Raw genomic sequence first — 21,569 nt, 5'->3', positions numbered from 1 at the left:
CCGTCCGCCTTTTGTGCCACGGGGTTCAACAAAAGCGAATAGATCAGGAAGGCAACTTGGCGACTGACTCGTTATAGTTGCTGTGTTTTCTGAACATAATAAAACGTGCGCTGTTCGGCCCTTGTTTTCTTTCGGGTGTCCTTTCACTAACTCGGTGTACTAAGCTTTTTTGAGATAATGATCGAGTCGGAGAACAACGTCACCCAGAGTCAGCGCTTCCTGATACTCTCAACCACAACCCTCTGTTCGTTTTACAAGAATGCTTTCGTCTTGCCCTACAAAGGACTAAGAGTGGGGGCTCCTCTGAAGGAAACAGGACAGGTGCGTGACTAGGGTGATATACTATAAAAAAATCGCGAAGGACGGGAGGCGGCTAGACAGCTTTGCCCGTCCTTGCATAGTGGTACCTAGTTTTTATACAGGTGTTGAATCATTCATGAATCATGCCTTTCTAAATAAAGAGGCGGGGATTTTTTTCTCTCCATCTTTTGAGTGATAAGTCGATGGATATCGGAGAACTATGCAAACCGGGGCTTGTGAGGCTACATTTGAGGTCTTTGAGTGTAAGACAATCTTAAAGTTGCGAATATGTTGCCCTCCAGTGTAACCAAACGAATTTATACGGCCTCCGTAATAACATGCGATGGTTATAAGAGGTGATCCTTGTCTGTAAAGCACGCCCCTGCCACCGAAACAAAGTGACCCACACACATGCCGCTGAATCTATTTTCATGACGTAGCCATAAAAGTTGCGTATTTTCCGGGTCGTCTACTTTCTCGGGTTTTCCTCGATTTATCTCAGAAGCGTGCGCTCACGGGCACCCGCCGAATGTTTGATTATCGATCTCAAGTGCCTTAACGGCTCACCAATAGTCACCCAGAAATGCTGGGTGCGACTTGTTGTGAACTTTATCACCGACTGTACTTTGCTGCGAGCTGATGTCTGTTCTGTACAATATTGATGCATCTCGAACAATCTACGTTTGAATTCCCGCCAAACCCAAGTGATGCTTTTGTCAACACACAATAACCCATTATTTTATGTGTATTGTCTGGGAAATGAAGCTATAGCTAGCACAACACCAGTAAGATATCGAAAGAATTTTGTGGACCCTAACCTTTTTTTTTTTTTTTTTTCTGACATGAACTGCATTGTTAGCCAGTGCCTCTGCAAGTTGGGAATATTGGCTCCTTTGAACTAGATTATTTACCGCTCATTATTGTCCGTTGAGGCTCTTCAGTACTGATGTTCGTCAAAACTTAAACTTGCATGTGTCGTTTGGAACTCCACCTCTAGCACAGCAAGTGAAAATATTGAAGACATACGAAAACAGTTTTGCGGATAATCTACGACAAATATTTTAATCGAAAATATTATTTTGGATATAATTTGGTTTTAACTAGACTAATATTGTGCACTTTATATATATAGCAGGAAGTCCACGTGGGATGTTAAAAGTTTGCATAGTTTAGTTCATGGATCAATAAACAGTGCTGTTCTTTTTGCTTCTCTACACTTCTGTATTCCTGTTGGCACAAGCTCTGGAAATCGTAGAGTATTTTAACCAGATATTATATACCCAGATATATCACCGGCATCACAAATCCAATGTTTTAAACACGAAGTTTCGCAACATTCGTACCTTTTTGCATTACTATGTCCCTTTTTAGACGTGTGTATGGACTTGAAGCATGTGTATAGTTTTAAGCTTTTGTATACCTTTTAAAGGGATCATGAAATGATTTTTCAGTATCTTCCTCCTTAGCTTTTCTCCTCAAATCAAAAGCGAATTGAGAAATTACGTTGTCATGACGTTGAATTTCAATAAATGCGATGACTCCAAGCTTTAACTGTGCTTCTTAAGCACACAATAGAACCTGTCATTCGCAAGTGATGATAAGCTCCGTCACGAAACTCATTGATCGCGAGCGTGAATCCAAATATTCGTCGGCGGATATGTTTCGTGTTTTACCGCAAAAACCTTCGAGCTGTTAGTAAGCACGTTGAAAATAAACACTGAATTTAATACACTTATTTTGTTCACAATTTTTGCTTCACAGTTCTTTCTCCGGCGTTCTTATCGGCGAATACCGCAGTGTTATTGGTCAGGTGGTGATAATGAGGTGATTCTGGCTCACTACACGTCGTGTTTTTTAAGACGTCGGTTAGTATTCTGTTTTATGTTGCCATTTTCTTGCAAGAAATCGTATTTTCTTTACCCACCCTCGAGATATTGCTAAATCCGCTCCCAAACAAGGAAAAAAGAAGAATAAGTACATTATACGAATGCGCTACAAGACTTTTCCTCTTTGTTTATTATGTTTGTGTGCGAGCCCAGAAAGCAGCGCTCCGTAAGGACGGCCCATACCGGACACTGGGAGCACGAATGTGCGGTAAATGGCTGCTATAAAAAGAACGCCGCGGCGCTGTTTTGGGTTTGTATACCCTTCTTTGACCGCAAGTTCTACAAGAGGTCGTACACGGAAAACGAATTAGTCGGGAGAATCGATTAGCGTGCCTCAGGTAGAAATGGATTTATTCCAGCAACTGCTACTTGTGATTCTTGCATTTTGAGCACAATTTTTTTTTTTTTTTTTTTTTTTAAGAACGCAAGTACAACATTGAAGTCGGTATAAACCAGAAGTGGTGGTTGCCCGGTCAGTCAGGTCCTGCTCCTGGGTAATGTTTGTGAATCCTCGAAAATTCCAGAATATATTGTCACGAATGACAGGCAGAAAGACGGTTAATGCAGTAGAAAACCATGCGTTTAATAGGGCGAACCTGTGTCCAAAAAAGCAACAAACAGAGGGACAGGTGTCGCGGGCCTCGACGGCGACGTCACAGCTGAATCGAGCGCTGGCGAAAGACTGCGGCTCGGCAGCAACGGGAAGGCTCTTTTATAGCAAGGGTAGCGCACATCGCCTACCACCCAGAGCCTACAAGAATAATACTATGCACGAGCGTAAAATAAAGGGGGCTTTCGAGTTCTTTCCGGACCCTTCCAGAGACATAACGAAACAATAAAAGAAAGGCTCGCTACTGGGATTGAAACCCGTGACTGCCGCGTGAGATATAAGCACGGTAATCACTGCGATACTCTCGCCGCTTGTATCCGAGAGTGCGGCAATATCTTCTGATGGTTGTTCATGAGGACCCAGTGGAAGAATGATTCATTTCTTTTAAGCAAGTAAGGGTTACATACTATAGTGCTATAGTTTGTAGGAACATAAATGTTCGCTCTTTGGAGCTGATGCAATTTTTTTTTTTTTTTTTTTTACCTTTCTTTCATAAAATATTTTTGTTTTTGGGTGGGTGGGGCTGGTGGGCGGGGGGTGTTTTGTTGGAGGATGGTTTGGTCTTCGCAGACCCTATCCACACTCATTTCATACTGATTAAAAACCGCCCCGGCGTGAAGTTTTGTAATATTATCTACGTAACGATCGTTAAAGGCCCCAGGCTCACAGTTGTATGGTTGAATTACTTGTTAAAGGAAAGTTTGGCCTTCGCAAACCCTATCCAGACCCGTTTCAAATAGATTAAAATCCGAGTCAGCGTAAAGTTTTGTAATAACTTCTACGTGACGCGCGTTAAAGGCCCCATTTTCACAGTCGTGTGGTTGAATGACCACTTTTATCGAACCTGTATTTCAGATTTCAAAGATAGATAAAGATATTTCTGCATAAAGATTTACCATGTCAGATGTTATTGGGCTTATATTTCATACAATAATCGTTCTTACCGAATTCCGATGCAGACTATCAGAAAGCCCCTATGTGGTCTGCTGTGCTTCAGTAGAGCTAAGCAGTGAGTCAGTCAATGCATGTGCTCAGTCGCTCTTCCTTGTACCCGTGCTTGCACCCTCAGAAAACGCGTTTTAATCCAAAAGGATGTAAAAGGTTTCGGTCAGCTTCGCTATCACTTAAAACATTTACACAAAAATAAACTGTTTCCTTGACCATTGCCGTTCTTTTTGTATGTGTAGCCTACCACAACTCAAAGACTGGGGACGGGGGAAAATGTTCAATTCCCAAACCAAGACAATATTTACTATCACCTAACAGTTTTGTTTTTATAGGCACAAATTTATGCTGAGTCCAAAACGTGCCCTGCAAAGTTATGGGTCAGTCGGAAGTGAGATCAGCGGTTTAGAAAACTAAAACAAACTTGATTTTGTCTATGACGTGCTAAGCGTCTTGGTGAGAACCTTCATTAATTCGTTATACGTAAGTCTTCCATCAACCTACATAAACCAACCGCCAAGATTCGGTATTTCTTGTTTACATGCATCTTGTATTCCTGCCACCTCGATGATCAAGCTCCTGCGCGATGGCATGTCACTTTTTTTTAAGCTATGCCCGCGGGAGTCCGTAGGAATGACCATGATTTGATTTCTATGACGTACGCCAGTATGGCATGTAAGAAAAGGAGCTATTATTGTAGTAGGGTGATACCGTTCTGTTAGTTCAAACTGACAGGTACGAAAGTAAGAATGAATGCATAAGATGGCGCAAAGAACAGTTAACACGCACATACTATCGCTGTTTATATATATATATATATATATATATATATATATATATATACCGGGTGTTTTGGCGAAGACTTTCAAAAATCCTAAAAATTAGGGCGATTGAAAAAAGAAGAAACTCTCTTCGGGAACAAACTACCAGCAACGGCGGACGTCAGGAATTGCCAAAAACCTACTAATTAGCCAGATAATCAATTAAAACGTGTTAATTAACTTTTTAATTAGTGGAAATAGACATATGATTCCAATTAGAAAGTTGCTGAGCGTCATCGAAAACCACTAAATCAGTCATTTTCAGAAAGACTTTAAGCACTTGAGAAGAGTAGTAGCGCACTAAAATTACTACTCGTGGAGCAGGTACGTGAAAACCGTCATCGAAGCGCCTAATGTAGTGGAATGTAGTAGTATGGGGCGTCGTGTTATGCGTTAAGAGTATAGAGCTATATGTCATCCCCGATGAGCTAAACATTAAACAACGTCAATATTATGTTTGCACTATCTTCCTTCGAGTAGTGTGTGAAGGCGTTTTAACTCGGAAGGCGTTTTAGTTCGGAGCAAAACACGGATAGTGCTCAAAGGGTTTTGCCTCCTAGGCTGTAACATTTTATTCAGTGATGAAATTGAGAGATGATACATTTGAATGAAAGTTTCTACTATCTTCCTTCCCAGAAGCACATAACCTTTCAATAAAGTTCCCTGGCGGCGACGCACTTCTGCTACCGGTGCACTAGTCCCTGCGTGTCGTCGTAGAATAAGGAAGGCGGCTGTCGACAACACCAACGGCGGACTGCATCGGTAATCTCGTCGTCAGATGCAAACAGTGTACCCTCCAGATGTTACTTTATCTTAGAAAACAACCAGAAGTCTGATGGCGCACGTTCCGGGCTGTAAGGTGAAGGAGGCAAAACATCTTGAAACTGCAGCTCCTCCAGCGTGGCATTGGTCTCGTCAACAGCCGCCATCATTCTTCTACGACGGCAAGCCCTGTCTGGTGCACCTGGAAGTGCATCGCCGCTGATGGAGATTTTGTCGAAACGTTATGTGCTCTAGGGGAAGCGAAGACTCCAAACTTTCACTCGAATGAAACATTGTTCTATTTTATCGCTGAAAAATAAAAAAAAAGTTACCAACCAGGAGTAAAAACTTATGCGGTGGGCAAATTCGTCTGCTTCTTTTGCAAGGGGTGATGGTGACGTCAGAACGCAGAGCTGTACTTGGTCTTGATTAAAGAATAGTGCGTAGACCTCAAGGCAGCTTGTTTTGAAGTCTACCCACTATCCTTCAATCAGAGCCAATTATAGGCTAGCTCGGCGTTCTGACGTTACCGCAGCCCCTACAAAAGAAGCAGACGAACTTGTGCTCTGCATTGATCACTACAAAGGGGAAAGCGTAAGTTCTACGCCAAGGACGACTCACGCAGTCACAGGCAACACGAGTGTCCGATCACCGCTCCAAGCATTACGCACCGCCATATTTCGTCGCACGAAAGAGGCACTTGTACGCTCGTGAACCTGAAGTGTTAAGCCAATCTTGCCTGCGGCAATAAATATATCTTGATATCCCTATAGCTAATGTTCTATGACCTCGCGTTTTGCGATTATTGATCGCAAGATTTACAATGTGTTCACTGCCACCCCGATCGCAGACGGCGCTACGATTCGACGGAGCCAAGCAAGCAGCATCAAAAGTGCATCGTCATGGAGATCGTCGTATTTGTGCGTTTGCTATTCTTGGCTGAATCAATCACGCACAGTCGCACAGTGTGAATCGCCCATGGATGGGTGAATGGACGGATGTTATTGGCTATACCCTTTGTAACGGGCGGCAGCTTGCGCTACCTAGCCTAAGTCTAAAAGACAAATATATGATTCCGCCCTCCCTTAGCCAATATTTTCCCCTAACTATCACCAGGCTTTGGGGCTGTGTGGGATATCACTAGGATCCCGTGTATTTTTCTTTTTTCTTGTGTTCGTGATCGGTTTAGAGGGCGATAGCCAACTAAACCAATCCCGCCATCGGAGCGTAGCGTGGGCTGCAGCAGTCATATTCAATATGAAACAGAGTCCGGTCACCCCGTCGTACGAACCACTCGTGGACACTTCGGTTTTTCATCTCAGACGCTTTAAAGTTGCCAACTCTCTATCGCAGGTTGGGAGCTTTCCACGCGTGCAGCGTTATCTTGTCCCCCCGGGGCGTCGCAAAAAACCGACGTCAGCACGCGTGACCGAGAAGGCAAAGCGTCGCTGCTGTGGCCAGCTGGAAGGCACGAGCGATGCGCATGCTTATCTGACGCGTTGCCATCTCCGAAGCAGGACGCGTTATTTTACGTCTCGTCGGACGGGTTTTGATAAAAATAAGAATGCTGCCTCTTCCTTCTTGGCAGCGATGAATTGTCCCGACCGGCAGTGAGACTTCCAGATGCATCTGGGTCAGACGTCCGTGAGACGGATCCCTTCCAAAGCACCACAGATGCGGATGCACGGGGGAACAAACAGGGCAAACAAAGCAGAATAACCGCGATCGCTTGATTGAAAGCAGAGAGCCTAATGCCAAGTCGCGTATATTGGACAGAAACAAGCTCTGACTGTGCCCATCGGGGAAAATCAAGCTCAATGTAGTGCCGTCGAGGGGCAGTTAAGGGAATGCGGGGCAGATTTTTGGTTACGAGCGAGAGCAGCTTGTCGTTGATGGGTATGGCACAGTGTTAAGTGAAATGCGCAGCGTGCTATATGGTGTACGTCTTCTTGATACGCCAAGTTCGCTCCTTCTTTTCGGGGGAAGAGGGATTGGTTAATGTACATCGAGAGCTTTACAGAATCAGTTTTTACGTATTCTAAAATTCGGAAATCACCACCAAATCAAACTCAATAGATGAGCATTTTTTTTTTGTTGTTTTTTGCTGTTAGCTAAGATATAGACGGAAACTGTAAAAAAAAAAGCGGGGTGGTTGGGGTGGGATCGGCGGCCGAGTGGGCTAGCGCACACCAGCTCGGAGCACATGGAGCGAAAGCTCGCGCCGCAGAACCGAGGGATTCTGTGTTCAATCCCCACCCCTGCCCGTTTCGATCTAGATGAGCATCATACCGGCGTACGGTCATGAATCGCTACTGCGTGTTTCACGTTAAAGAGCCCAGGCTAGCGGTTGTACCGCACTGGCTAAATTGCTCATCTACAGCTGAGACACCAGACGCTTTTTGAGGCAGACTAATTGCCTACTGCATAAATATATACCATGGCGGTTATTGAAAAAAAAGCTATAAATAACTTTTTAATAAATATTGCCTGGATTTTCTCTCTACTGTTATAGCATTCTTCACCAAATAAAAATTCACGTTTCACGTGGAAATGCTTATTAGAACTGAAAATGTTTTGCCCCCGCAATTGTAATATCCTTTCATTACATATCGTGAACGTTGGCAAACCCCGGTATCAGAAAGGCCTGAACGAACTCTGCACAACGCGTTTCTTTTCATTCAAAACGGTATTAAAAAAAAAAAAAAAAAAAAAAAAAAAAAACGTGTTATATCTAAGTGAGGCTAACGGCCCTCGAGACTATCATAATGTCGTCTGTTGTGTTTCCACATTCTCAAGAAAATATGTTGATTCAGAAGTTTGCATTTATTTTCAGCCTGCATCTATGGGGAAATAGATCCAACCGTCGAGCCCCTAGTGGCTGACTTAAAAGCTCGCCGATGGGGACAACGACAACATAGACCATTTGTTTGCGTATATGCGCATCGCTCGACCCATGTAGCCCAGCGCTACGTCGGCGTTCGACTGGGACTCATGATCAATCATTAAAGCCAATCGCGGACGCAGCTAAATGTTGGGCACGAGTCATGCCCAATATTTGCCCCGCGCTCAATCGAGAGCGATGAAGTAAAGAATCTAGGGCACTGTTTTGTGCTGGTAAACACAAAAAAAAAAAAAAAAAAAAAATCCAGGGAAAACAAGCTGGACCTAGTGCCCCTATCGTTCGATCCCCTCGCCAATAGGATAAAGTACAGGGTGTGTTGAGCTGTCAGATGTCCCAGAAACATGATGTCAAAGAACGCTTAAGGAACACTAGATCACAGGTGTAATGTTTCTCCAGAGATTGTCAATAGTGAACTGGCTCATGTTGTCATGTTGTTGCAAGATGGTAGCGAAACTAATTAACCAATGGACAATGCCCAAAACCGAGGTGCATCTAGCGCTTCAAAAGCATTCTTGGAAACATTTCTCATCGAAGTTGTGTTTGAGACCTTTGTATTTGTCCGTATTTTTTCATTTCCCCCAGTATCGCAGTGTTTATATTTTGTTGAAGATTTTAGTTTCGATTTCCTGAATCGGACCGTGGCCAGCCACAAGCGGACGCCGCGGACCTGCGTCACGCCCCTCAACGCAACATACCTCGCCGTGTCTTCGTAGGATGACCTACTTGTGCATGTGATGCAGTGAGTATACTTCTCTTATTGCGACTTTATCAGACGGCAGCCAATTCAAGGCAAAGGGAAGTTGAAAAAAGAGGGAGGCGAGGTGGTAGCAAGAGCCCAAACGAATCGGGGTAATGAAAGTGAAAGAAGATGGCTAAAAACGACGAATAAAGCACGACATGAAGACACTGCGAAAGCCCGATGCTAATCTAAGTGCTGGCCTTTGTCGAAGTCTGTCGAAGTCGAAACTTAACACCCCCAAGGAGTCGGGGTGTAAAGCAGTGTACATCCATCTACATTACGTTTAGTTTCGCTGGAGCAACGTGGCTTGCCTTCGCCTTGAATCAGTTACTGCCTGATAAAGTCACGAGAGGAGAAGTATACATAGTGTATCACCTGCACACATAGGTCAACCTACAAAGGGTCGGCGAGGTACGCTGGGTTGAGTGGCGTGGTGCAGGTCCGCAGTGTCCACTTGCGGTTGGCCGCGGACCGATGAAGGAAATCGAAACTTAAATCTTCGTTGACAAATGTTACTCAGAATGCATTTGAGCCGCGAGGGGCACCTCGGTTTTGCACATCGTCCATTGAGAAGAACTTAAATCTAGCTACTGTCACTACAGCTAGAGCTAAGTTTAGGGCTGAATCAAATGTTGCCATTAAGCTGTGCAAGTTGTCGCTGTACGTACTGTTTTGGTGTGGGCTGTTTTCACAACAAAGAATATCAGATCTCAGGCAAAATTAGAAATATGCTGAAGACATATGATTATACGTCTAACCAAGTGTAGTAGAGAAAAATCAGCTAGTCAGTCTGAACTTTTGTAGCAACCATGCTGAGAGTCAATTTACGAGGCCAAGAAAACTTCAAGTAATATGATACAAAAGTAAAAAAAGAGAAAAAGATCAAGTATTCAACATAGGAGTTTTCAGAAAAATAAGTTCCAAGTTAACGCATTTTGCATCTGCTTGTCCCACCTGGGATTCCAGATTGAAGAAAGATCGGAAATAAAATGAACAGCAGCTAATTTTCTAATTGTCTATAATATGAATGTAGAGTGCCCCGCCAACCTGGCGTCATCGTTGAGCGACATAAATACTTCACAATTGACCTCGACTCGGCAATCTTTCATTTGCCAAATCAACTGTATTAGCTGCCCTGTTTTGCGTAGATGACGAAGCAGTAAGTAATTTACCGGTTAGAATGAGCAGCAACCATCAGAATAACCCTTGAGCCGGCAGAAAATGCATTCGCGTAGCTGCTTGAAAATTGAGAGGCATCGTACACTATTACAATTGTTTTCGTATACCATCAAAAGATTAAGTGGGACGTTTCTATATGGTTTCTTGCAGACTGTTTCCCTTTCCTTAAGCAGCTGCTTTCAGTTACCCCGTATAGATTTCATGACAGTTCGAAAGGCAGCGAGAACGTTTAACATTTTTCGGTAACAATATTTGATACATTTTGTTTTAGAAGCATCCATTTTGTATATATAATTGTTAGTTCTAAGTAAATTATATTTTTATTAATTTTATATTTGAAGTTACTCGCCACCTCTTATACAAACATAAGGAAGGTTCAGTGCTATCTTCGGGCTAACAGCATCGAGTTATTTTGCATCTATCGCTTATCTAAAATTTTAATTGCAATTTCTAAGTTTTTCGAGGGAGAGAGCCGGGAGCCAGACTAGCACTTGTGAGATTTCGACAATTATCAAGTTTTGATGCTCACTTTTATGATGTTGCTACTTTTTTTTTAATACTCCATTTAAGGTTGTTTTAAAGATTTAAATTTCGCGAATAAGTTTTCTTTGCTCTGATCAGGTTAATGGTTTTTCTACGATATTCTAATTAAATGCCGGTGCCAGATTAATGAACCGTTATGTTTTCATCGGTAGATAAATAGAGCAAGAACAAAAACTCTGCAGCATTAAAAAAAAAAAAAATCCCATTGCGTGTACTCTTTGTTCCGTTCAACGTTTCAACATTTGAAGGGAGCCCCTATTCCTGACGTAATGTCTCTACAGCAGCGCATATTCTTGAATACCAGAAAGAAGGGCTTCAAGCAGTGCTAAGATGCTCCGACTTTTCTCTAATCAGGGTAAACTGATAGGCCAATACATTTCTATCTCTTTTGCTTTGAACTTCCAGCCTAATCACGCAATACACAGGTCATAGTCACAGGGAAAAACCGAGAACCAGGTCGCAGGCTGGTGCTATCATAGCGCCCGGAGACCGGAATGTTTGAAATGCTACCCTTTTTTCCTGCTGACAAGGAACGATCGTCTCGAAGGAAGTGTCTGAAACAGAAATCGAGTAGGAAGTCGAGCGTAAATTTCTCCACTTCGAGGTGGCGGCCTCGTCGCCTTTATGTGACCGGGGTACAAACAACATGGACGACGTCTTTCAGCGGAAGCATATGTCTCGTAAATAAACACTGAGGCACCAGCTGAGCGATGTTTATGAAAATATTTGAGTTGTAGACCGCTCTAGCGCTAGAGGTGATTTATAAAGATTCGAATATGACACTATTGAATCTCCACAGCGCAGTGAAGCATCCCGATCAGCCAAGTGGTTTTGAGTTTGAGGAGGTCCCTTGCTCGCTAAATGGGGCTGGCATCGGGACATGCACTGCCACTTCAAACCATGCTTCGAAGTGCCAGCCCAGAGCGATAACGACTCTGCAAAAGACGTTATCTGAAACGCTTGGATGTTATCACATTTCAGTTTACGTCAGCTCAAATGCGAAGGAAACTGTTGAATTATTGAGCCGTTTCAGTTCCGTGTGTAATCTCAGGAAAACGACCTAACCAACTGAACAAATGTTTGACATAAAATCATCGGGTAAAATTGTTGTCGTTTTGTGTGAACGAAGTACTAGACAAATCAGTGGATTAGTTGCAAGATTACAAAACCTGGACAATTATGCGCTCTAGCAACTTACATCCGTTGTTAATTCCTTCGTACACTTTGAAATAGTATACTTACCCTGATAGTAAATAGTATACTGACCGTGATGGAGGAGCATGCCCTCCATCACGGTCAGCAAGAAAGAAAGGCAGTTTTTGCAGTGTGGCACGGCGCCGTGAAAGGGACTAGGAGGGATATGTTTCGGCGGTGGTCTGTGGGTTGGACCAAAATTAATAATCAATAATTTAATGTAATTAATTAGTTTCAATTTTAATTTAATATTATTTAATCAGTATTTTCATTTATTAGTGTACTGTAAGGATTTAGGGTCATTCATTGGCATTACTTTAGGTGTGAATTTGTGGGTCACAGTGATGAAGAAGAAATATAAAGTCTTAGTTGATAGTCAGCGGTGTGTATGTCTCTGTTTCTCCCTGTCTGTGTTTGTCCCTCTTGTTCTAGCTGACCATTTACCTAAATTATGTACCAACTAGCTCAACCTCAGCCTGTTATACTTACAAGGCGTACAACTTAAATATTGATAACAAGTTGAGCACGTGCACCGGTGACGTTATAGGGACACGTATTTACGCATAAAATATTATAATTACCCTATCAAGATGAAAGTGATGGCAATGGCATCTTCATGAACCGCACTATTCACTCTGTATATATGACAAGCGCCGTGTCCTGCATTACGAAGTCAATGGCTACCACACGTGCAAACGAGAGGCCGAATATATTAAAAATACCATATCGAAAAATTTCATTCCACAAATATTATCTCGGAAAAAAAAACATTCCACACTTTCTAAAGTTCCGATCATTCATCGAACTTGTTCTGCTCTTCGTGTTGCTGCAGACTGTTACGCAATATCGATTCTTTTTTCATTTTTTTTTATAATATTCAATCTGAAATGTGAACTCGATCAAAATTGAGTATGTGCTCAAGATACGGGCTAGTGATTTGACAAGGCGAGTTTGTCTCTCATCTCGGGATAATTCAAATTGGAGCGGCTGCAGTAACGACTTTAAGCGTTTTCACGGATCACGATATTCCGGGATTACACTATTCGGGGACATATGATATTCGCCACGAATATATATAGAGACTTCAACAAAACGCCGTATTGCAGCATCCATATATGCACGCCCGTTGCACTAAAGCAAAACGTAAAGTGAAATAAAGACATTACTCACGCTGTAGTGAAATCGCAAGATGAAGTTTGCTTCTTTTATGCTTTAATGTTTGCACGATGTCAAAATATGTGAGAAAACTGCGCTCGTTGCTTTCTTTGCGCACTTGCCAACGCAAAATGGAATCACCAACTTCCTCACCCATCTTTTTTTTTGCGTAAAGCCTTTTGTCACATGATACAATGTTACGAAGAAAATGTGGAAAAGATAGAATCAATTTAATTATTTATATTGGTTAATTTTTTGCGATTTTACTGAAGTACTCGCGATATGAGACACTCGTACTTTTTTGTGTAACTTCCAGATACTTTTGCGTGAAAGTAGCGAAGCAGTGGCATTCTCACGCCCCTCTTTGAACGTCGAGCGTGCGTTGGCCAGGGTAAAAGTTTCGCCGAAAACGGGGATGCAAACGCAAGACCGGAGCAGAAGCGGGTCAAAGACCTGTCGACCGAGAGTGCTGTCGTCCTTCAACTTGACATGTCGCTCAAGCCGGCGGTAATGACAACACAGACCTCGATCTCCCTCGCGAAACCCAGGCGCTTGCTGCGCACTCAATGTCAACGACTCGCGAGACCGCGTGGCTGCAGCGCCTCGCTGGCCACTCGCACTTCGTCGTTCGTGTTGCACCCTCCAACTCGTGACGTGCTAGACGTATGCGACGGACGCCATGTTTAGCTCGCATTGTAACATAACACAAATGTATTTTAAATATAGCTTCAGTCCGCGTGTTCCTTTTTTTTTTTTTTTACGTAATAAAGAAGTTAGGAAGCGACATAAAACACGAAGTGAGGAATTTTACGAGCAGTCTACATAAGCGAGCGCACGTCTAATGATTTGCAGTGAACGCACTCTCAGAAACGCAGCAACTCATTTTCATACTTAACGCACAAAGCTGTCTAGTTGGTGCAAGTATTTGAATTTATGTTGCGGTTGTCTCGAACGCGCTGACGTTCGAGTATGAGAGTGTTGTCACAGGACGAAAATGGCAGGGAGATTTTTCAGTTGACCCGCCTCCAACACAATCTTGTTACCTTCTATAAAACTTCAGCCTCCCGTGAACGTTGAGGGTGCACGCGCTGCCAAAGCACGGTGGAAGGCAGCAATCGCGTGCTGGAGGCCGGGCATTAAATAAAAAAACAAAAGACGCCATGCCGTTCTTATTTTGTCAACGACTAGAGACGAATCCAGGCGTTCGCGCCAGTACCTTTGCGAGCGTTTTACATCATTAACGCTGAGATGTTTCGGTGGCACCGCCTTATCGTTCCTATCCGTGACGTCACTGCAACATTTTCCTTCGCCATGATGTCACGAGTTTTTGATCGTGGCTAGTTTTCATCTCTTGCGAACGACTCGTTCGATGATGAGGGTAAAAACACGTTTGAAGCTCGGAGTCATCGCGCACTGAAACCAACACTGTCGAAATTCAGTCTGAGATTGGTCTTCTTTCTTTTTCCGTCAATGAAAGAAAAATTATTTCCGGCAAAGGCTTCATAGTGAGTGTTCGGTCAACGGTGGAAGGCCGACCACAGTGACGCTTTTGGTCGCGCACGAGGCTAATAGTCGATGACAGGTTAAGAATGTAGCGAAAGCTCCACCTCTAGTGCCAACTTTCTACCTCCGGTAAGACTTGGGCGCACGCGCAACGGAAACACGTCAGGGAGCACCGAATGCGAGCAAGAGGCGGAACTTGTTATCTTTTCTAAGACAATAAGTATAAAACGAAGTATATTTATGTGTTACGTTAGTAGAACAGTCTTAATTTAACTTCAGAGCTTTAATTGTGTGCATCGAACGGTGGCGCTATTATTAATACTGTTCTCCTTTAAGAAGGGCACTTTGAGTTCACGCTTGGCAAACACAATGTCGATACATGTGAGTTTAGCAACAAGAAAAAAATATTAGGTGGTAAAACATTCTGCCTAAATAGTATAACAGTTTTAAGTAAAAGTTGAAAAACACTCGAGCCTGAAACACGTGTGCCTTGTCGAGTGCAAAAGCAAACAGTATAATTGAAGGATTTAGAGAAACACCAACCACGAGAAAATGTCCGTCCATCGCTATTTCTGGAGTAAACATGCTGCGCCTACTCACCGTTGTCGTTATCCAGAATTCGCACAGTGCCCCCGTGGCGAAGCGAAGGGAAATCCACAAAGCGGCGATCCTGGGACTCCGACCACAACCGACGACGACGACGCGGTCCTCACCGACCCAACCATCAACCACACCGTCTTCCACGCTGTGCGCCTCCACACCAAATATCAATGTGCGAACTTCTTAAAAAAAAAAAAAAAGTATTGCAGCCGCGTGTTTAGCGACTCCTCGACGCGGGGCCTCCGTCAAACTTCCTTTCTGTTTGTGTTACCGTCCCGCGCACCAGTGCACCAGAGGCGTTGCGTGGGGTGGGAGAAGAGAGGCAGGGTCCGGCGGTTGCCGGCGTAATTGTCCGGCCGGTCGCGAATCCTCGGGGTTATTGTTGGCGTTCCGTGGGGCGCGCTCTCGGGTGCAAACGAGTCCAGCGAGGGCCGAAACGGCGAGCCGACGAACGGGCACTGGAATGGAGCCGGCGCGGCGACGGGCTGCTCGCCTGCCGACCCGAAATCAGGACAGAGCAACCTACAGCCCAAGGGGCGAGGGAGAGCGCCGTTGCTGCATCCAGTCGACGAACCATCCGGCGCTGGGCCTCTTTTCCCCCCTCCCCCCCTCCGTAACGCTGCCGTCTTTATTTCTTCGCGGGAGCTACGGTCCACTTTGAGATTTCTCTCTCGCTGAGGAAGCGGGGGACCGTGCTCAGCCAGCGGTATCCTTCCACTCTCGCCGACCGGGAGGTGTCGAACCGTACACCCTGGGACCCGTGCCACGTGACCTATTCTTTATTTCTTCGCCGGTATCGAAAGATTTGGGTACGTGGGATCACAGTCGTGCGTGCTGGCTGGCTGCGGGCTTTGAGAGGGACATGCACGATCGAGCTACATCCGATGCCTCGGTTTTTCAGTAAGGCTATGTAACTCCGGATCTCCGCGGCTGGCTCCTATTTTGCGGCGTCTCTTTTTTTACGTGCCTCGGCTTTTCGTTCCTTCTGGTCTCGCGTGGGGCTGACGAGTTGGTCCGTTTTTTTCTTCCTGCCGATTTCCGGTTCTTATAACGGAACAACCTACGATGTCGTTTGCGTGCGATGTCACGCACGGTGGGTATGGATGTGTGTTGGCTCGCGTTTTGTTATATAACTTTTTTTTTGGTTGTTGTCCCGGGAAGTTGCCTATGCCCCGAGAAGCACGGTTCTCGATCGGTTCTTTAATAGAGCGGATACTTGAGCGGTTTCTATTCCAGTGATTTTCAGTTAGAGAAATTATTACCCACATTGCCGTTCTAATTTTTTTTTTTTTTTTTTGCGGATTTTAAAAATGTTTGAACGCCTCTCTATTCGCTGAACAAGCGGATCGGGACAGAGTCTACCGAATAAAGAGGCCTAGAGAACAGGTTGGCGCAGTAGCGCTATATATACGCCGAGACATCGGGCCCCCCCAATGCACGCTATCAGTGTCGCAGTGCAGATGTGCGGATTTCGGTATGAAAACATTTTGTGTATCGTGAGGCAGTAAACTCTCCATAGATTGCAGTCACTGAGTCATCGCGTGCACTGTGAGGAAGAGGACGGGTGGGTGTCTCTTAAAAATTGAAATGGACTTTTTTTTTTTTCTATGACAATTTTTTTTAAGTCTAACAACTTCGTGACTGTGCAATTGAGAAACGCAGTACGTGGTGAGTTTCAAGCATTTTAACGATGATCCGCGGCCCATCAAATGACGGCGTTTGCCCATAAAAACTCTGTAGAGCGAATTACATTTTTTAAGTCGCTAGTTACCTTAACTGCGTGTCATGGGGGTGGGATCTTAGGTGCTCGCCTTAGTCTAAACTTTAAGAATTGAGATCCTGAAGTAATATATATATATATATATATCAGTGTGTCGAACCGAAAAAAATACGGGTTCGGTTACGGTTCAGGTTCAAGTAAATTTATTTTGTTCCGGTTCAGTTCCGGTTCGATAAATTCGATCCGCGAACCGGTTCGGAGCGCTGAACCGGTTCGGAAATTATAAATGACAAATTGCAACATCAAAATAAATTACAAATGAAACATCTGAAATCAGCACATACGAAACGGGATACATTGTAGTGTAAGGCTCAGGGATTTCTACCAGGAATGGTTTCTTTATGTGCACTCAAAGGTTACCTCACCGACGTTTATGCATTCGGACTTCATCTAATTGGGTCCGACGCAGTGGCTGTAAAATCCGCCACCTCCTTACAAACCCACTTACAAGTAGAACCCGCTAACTATCCCACCACCTCGGCGTGTAAGCAATTGAAGGAACAGTGGGGAGAAATTAAAGCTTTCTTTATTTGAACTAGCCTTCGGTACCTCAAATTACACCCTTAAGAAGTTTTCATTAAACAAGATACGGAATATGAAAATCACTTCACCGAACTCAACGCCAGAAGGACGTAGCAGGATAAATATAAAATAGAAGAGTTCGCTGTCTCACAAATAAGTTAGCTTCTAAGTGCCTATATGAAACCGGATGCATTATTATCAAACTCCACAGCCTTTTCTTTTCTCATTCCGATTGAAGCAAGCTTCAAGAACTCGCGCGTTCTAGAAACGTGTTATGAAATGAGCACACAGCAGCATTTAGGATTTACGAGATTGTAGAAAAATGAAATCCCGTGACGCGATTTTTTTTTTGCACAGCCTTCTAATTCTCTTTCTTCCGTGCAAGCCGCGACCAGCGCAATACTGGTTCCTATGTCAAGATTCATGGACGCAGCGTTTGTCAAGATTTATGGATGCAGCATTTATATTCCTAAGACTGAGTGGAGAAGAAAAATATGTAAGCGAGGTGTGTGTCAGTTGACGGCACTTCAAAAACAAATGGCATTGATAGCACATTCATTGTCAACAGCGCGTGGCCGAACCGTTCTGACATGAGCCGGTAACCGTTATTTTTTTTCCGGTTCAGTTCCGGTTCGGGTTCATCGCGATAACAATATAACGGTTCGGGTTCGGGTTCAGTTCCGGAAAAAATACCGGTTCGGTTCCGGTTTTCGGTTCGGTTCGGTTGCGGTTCGACAGCCTGATATATATATGAACGAATATGTGCAGATGAATGAACCGTACTTAATCCAATGAATCAAAGAATCAAAGTTTCCAGGAACACGCCGAAAGCCAAAAACTGGCTCCGCTAATTTTTGGCTTTCGGCGGGTTCCTGGAAACTTTGACTCATTGGATTAAGTACGGTTCATTCATCTGCACATGTTCGTTCATATCCTCTTCGGAGACCACGTACGATGGTGTGAAGTGCCCGTGTTGTATATATATATATATATATATATATATATATATATATATATATATATATATATATATATATAATCGAAAGTATGATGCTGATTCAACCGTGCTCGATCGAATGAATCAATGTCTTACGAAACCTCCGAAAGCGAAAATAAACGGCGGAGCCAGGCGATTTTGGCTTTAGGGTGTTTCGTAAAACATTGATTCATTCGATCAAGTACGGTTCAATCATCATCATACTTTCGATTATTTCCTCTTCAGAGACGGCCGTACGTTGATGAAAAATGCCCGTATTATTTATATATATATATATATATATATATTATAGCGAAAAATATGAAACGATATTTCTGTTTCCCATATATATATATATATATATATATATCGACAGATATGTATGGAACGACATTTCTGCCAAATTTTCAGAGTAAGTATTGTGCGGTGCAAAAACTGCGCCACCCCTAAATGAGGAAATGACGAACTCATAATTGGACAGTGAACTCACTTATCGAGGTAACCTTCACAGTTTGCGGTGAAGGCGGTATATACTCCTTACCCAATTTTTCTAAAGGGCGTCTTTGGATTAAAAACATGCACTCCGATTTCAAAAACGCGAACTTCAGATTTGCTTCTGCGTTGCCGATTCGGATGCAGCGAATAAGTACTTAGCTTTCGTTGCCTTCGTTCACGCACAGATAATGTGACGAAACAAAAACACAGCCTCTTTTCGCGTTTATTCTCGTCCTTGTAAACGCATTAAACATATTCGAACTTCTGTTTGTATTGCGCGTAAAGCATTTTTCTTTGAGTCTCCTACCAGACTCGGCACGAGCTGAATGCTTGCGCGCGTCGAGAAGCGACCTGACAAAAATCAACAACTTCTCCCATCGGGGTAAACATACAGAGAACAAAACAAATGCCGGCGCATCGTCTAGACATTGATTGACAGTCGATGGCATACACACAACGAGCGCACCTTCGTATGCCTCCCGTCCCTTCATCTTGAGTCGCTCGAGCACGTGCTCCTGGCCGACCTGTCGGGCTCGAAATGGGCCTAACTGGTTCCTGGGCCGTGCAGTGCCCGAGGCTTTGATTATACTCCGTTCACTCCTAAGCTGACAGTGCTTGGGGGGGGGGGGGGGGGGGGGGGGGGCTGCACTGAGAGACTAAAAATACAACGCAAAGGCCAACGAGAAACGAGCAGAAGTACACAAACAGAGCGCTGACTGACAATTTATTTTGATTAGAATCATAACAAAAGCGCCGTGACAATCAGGACTTCCTATACACCTATTTCACAGGTGCGCCGCCATCTTGAAATGTCGTCACTTCCAGTCCGCGGGGAAAGATTGTTCTGCAGTCGCCACGCCAATGCATTTAAGATATGAGCGTATACCTGTCACCCATTCTCTTTTGGGCTCCCCTTTATTTTTTACTAATTGCAGGTTGAATTGTTTTATTATTTTATCGTTGCCCTTACCTGAAACGCCTACCAAGTGGCTGGGGACCAGAATGAGCGGAAAGGGTCTAAAGTGAATTGTGTTGTGTGTATGTTTATACAGCCGGAAGTTAGCCAGCACTAATGGGCGTCCGGTGTTTCGGCTGTAGATGAGAAATTTAGCCAGTGCAGTACAACCGCTTGCTGTAGATGAGAACTTTTGCGAGTGCAGTACAACCGCTAGCTGTATGTGAGAAATTTAGCCAGTGCAGCACAACCGCTAGCTGTAGATAAGAAATTTACCCAGTGCAGTGTAACCGCTAGCTATAGATGATAAATTTAGCCAGTGCAGTACAACCGTTTGCTGTAGATGAGCAATTCAGCCAGTGCAATACAACTGCCAGGTGTAGATGAGAAATTTAGCCAGTGCATTATAACCGCTAGATGTACATGAAGAATTTAGGTAGTGTAGTACAACCGCTAGTTGGGAGTCTTTAACGTGCACCAGTCAGCATGCCGTCAGCACAACATCATCAAATATTTTACTATAAAATGTTTCACCCCTAGTCCAGATGCAGCCGACGCTACGAGCGAATGGGACCAATCACACAGCGCCAAGAGCTCACCATCATAGTGTTCGTCATGTTTCCATACATGTTCTTTCATAGTTGAACCAATCATAAGCAGAAAAGGCCTATATAGTCTTTAACAGGTCAAGAATGAAGTGGAAGTTCTACCCACCTCATTCCACTTCAGCGGAGCAAAGGGTGGAGAGGAGGTCGCCTCCTCTCCAGAACTCCCTCTGATAAAGTGGAAAGAGGTGGGAGGAGCATCTTGTTTCGCTTTTGACCTGTTACCGGCTATAGTTACATGCGTTTTTGATACTGCTTGATCGGTCCAATTACCTCCTAGCGTGAGCTGCGCCTGGACTGAAATATACGAAATATGGGAGAAAGCATTATACTCCGCTCATACGAAATATGGAAGAAAACATTGTATTCCGCTCGTTCGTCTTATACTCATTTAAAATGCTAAAAGCGCGAACAAAACGAGGACAACAAAGACAGAAAGACGGCAGGACGGGCGCTTGTCCTGTCGTCCTTGTGTCTTGCCCCGGTTTTGTTGGCGTTTTTAACCTTTCAATTTAGTATGGCCCAACTCGCCCAAACCCAGGTTTTACGTATTATACTCGTTTTCACCTCAAGAAAAAAAGGAAGTCTCGCGCATTGTTCATCCGCAGCGCGAAGTAGTTCTTACAAGATTTGGTTGTTGGAGCAAGAAGCTAGGCTTTTGGCCTTTGAAATGTGTACGTCTTGTTAAGATAACACAGATATAATCTAAAATGCAGCTACGTGTATCTTAATACTCTGCACAAAGATGTAAATTAGTATTGCACTACGAGAAGTGGTTCCGGCTTCTCGTTCAATTGGTTCCAGAAACCTTCAAACTTTTGGCAAAAGATGACCAAGTTCCAGTTTTGGAACAGTGTTGACCAGCCCCAGCCAAAATAAGAAGAAACTTGTGAAAACATGAACAAAATTATTCGCTTAAAATTAAGGGAATAATTACGAATGTCTGTACAATACAAAACCAAACATTAGAGCTGTCATTGAGTTAGTCAGTTGGTTAGAATTAATGCTACACCGCTCCCGCCAGGCCCTAACAGACCGTTCTAACTATACGCGAATAAGTGATAATAGTGGAAAGTCTGCCAAAACTTTGTGGGCTT

At 43.8% G+C, this 21,569-nt stretch overlaps 1 protein-coding gene across 1 annotated transcript in view; it reads right to left on the bottom strand.

The window, feature by feature from the left end:
• LOC8051713 (serine protease 30) overlaps positions 1-15,684 on the bottom strand; it is a 170,255-nt gene extending 154,571 nt beyond the window's left edge. The window contains exon 1 of the mRNA XM_029990635.3: positions 15,140-15,684. The gene's annotated coding sequence lies outside the window, so the exon portion shown is untranslated. The remainder of the gene's footprint in view (positions 1-15,139) is intronic.
• Between the last annotated feature and the right edge of the window lie 5,885 nt (positions 15,685-21,569).

The sequence above is a fragment of the Ixodes scapularis genome, unplaced genomic scaffold (assembly GCF_016920785.2).
Source record: "Ixodes scapularis isolate PalLabHiFi unplaced genomic scaffold, ASM1692078v2 PGA_scaffold0__279_contigs__length_252992795, whole genome shotgun sequence".
In the NCBI taxonomy this organism is placed as follows: Eukaryota; Metazoa; Arthropoda; class Arachnida; order Ixodida; family Ixodidae; genus Ixodes; species Ixodes scapularis.
The sequence above is the reverse complement of the archived record's forward strand: the minus strand, read 5'-3'. Positions and strand labels throughout refer to the sequence as shown.